The sequence below is a fragment of the Acyrthosiphon pisum genome, unplaced genomic scaffold, assembly GCF_005508785.2.
Source record: "Acyrthosiphon pisum isolate AL4f unplaced genomic scaffold, pea_aphid_22Mar2018_4r6ur Scaffold_21341;HRSCAF=23695, whole genome shotgun sequence".
Classification (NCBI taxonomy): Eukaryota; Metazoa; Arthropoda; class Insecta; order Hemiptera; family Aphididae; genus Acyrthosiphon; species Acyrthosiphon pisum.
Genome location: NW_021770798.1, coordinates 8,235 through 10,202, shown reverse-complemented (window position 1 = coordinate 10,202; position 1,968 = coordinate 8,235).

Below are 1,968 nucleotides of genomic sequence, written 5' to 3'. Positions count from 1 at the left end.
ATAATATAAATACTACTTATAACTAATTTAAGTAAAAACTTGTTTATTTAAATAACTAAAACAACAGTTTTCTTATTTTTAAATAAATATAATTATATCCTTACTAGGACTTGTTATCAAAACAATTTAAAATCATATATATCATGTATATGATACATAGTTAGGATTTCTATCTATCATATAGAGTAGGTATGTACTTAATACCTGTAAAATAAATGTACCTAAGTGTTAAATTAAAAATAATGAATACTAGCAACTAGCGTAACAGATTTTCCTTGGTCTGGGATTCCGCTATCGAAATCATATGGGTGGAGTAATATTTGTATAAAAATAGAAAAAAAAAAGATATACTCCGGCCCACGAGAGTCCATACGTAAACCGCGCATTCATATAGTAATACGTGACGTCTGTTTTCTCCCACCATGATGCCATTCCCACTTTTCGGCAACGTGCCGATGCGCAGTGACGGACGCGTTCTGACATATCGTCGGTGAAACTGCAATACCTCGTAAGTCCAAAATTTACTTTTTTCAGGAGACACATAAATGTGTTTATAAAATCAATATTTTTCTAATTTTGCAACAAATATATGAAAATAATCTATAAATTATAGTTATATTTTAATTATTTTATAAATTAACCAATTATTATTATTGATAATTTTTTTTATGACTTACGAGGTATTGTTTCATAGTTTTCATAAATGTATTTGACATACTAGGTATTAAGTAATGGGTTTTTACTACAGTATGACAAAAAATTCTGTCATAATAATTTAAGATTTGTTCTATAAATTGAATAGAGAATAATATAAAATATCTTTGTTATCTTTATTAATTAAAATTTAAAACAAATGAAAATAAAACAATTTATGTACTTAAGTATTCTGGTTCAGTCTTGAACATTTCACTGGTAATTTTAGAAAAAAAGCATAATTTTCATTTAAAATTTAACATTAAAACAAATTGTGTACCTCTTATTACAAGTTCAGTCTTGAACTACTCATTGGTAATTGCACTAAAATATCAACAACATTAACATTATAGTATAAACAAAAACAAAAACTTACAGTTCTGGCATGAACAGTTAAAATAAAAACAATTTATGTACTTATGTATACTGGTTCAGTCTTGAACATTTTCACTGGTAATTTTAGAAAAAAAGCATAATTTTCATTTACAAATTAACATTAAAACAAATTGTGTACCTCTTATTAGAAGTTCAGTCTTAAACTACTCATTCGTAATTGCAGTAAAAAAAGAATAACATTAACATTATAGTATAAACAAAAACAAAAACTTACAGTTCTGGCATGAACAGTTAAAATAAAAACAATTTATGTACTTATGTATACTGGTTCAGTCTTGAACATTTTCACTGGTAATTTTAGAAAAAAAGCATAATTTTCATTTACAAATTAACATTAAAACAAATTGTGTACCTCTTATTAGAAGTTCAGTCTTGAACTACTCATTGGTAATTGCAGTAAAAAAAGAATAACATTAACATTATAGTATAAACAAAAACAAAAACTTACAGTTCTGGCATGAACAGTTAAAATAAAAACAATTTATGTACTTATGTATACTGGTTCAGTCTTGAACATTTTCACTGGTAATTTTAGAAAAAAAGCATAATTTTCATTTACAAATTAACATTAAAACAAATTGTGTACCTCTTATTAGAAGTTCAGTCTTGAACTACTCATTGGTAATTGCAGTAAAAAAAGAATAACATTAACATTATAGTATAAAACAGAAACATACAATTCTGGCATGAGCAGTTAAAATTAAAAGAGTTGTATCTACTAACATAAAATGAATATTAATAATATTTACATTTTATTAAGATAATTAAATTATAAAGATTTTATTTGGTCATAGAACGGATGACAATCCTTTGGTAGCACTGCCTTAAGTTGCTGTAGATCTTGCCATTTTGATTTAGAACTTTTAATTGAGACTCATG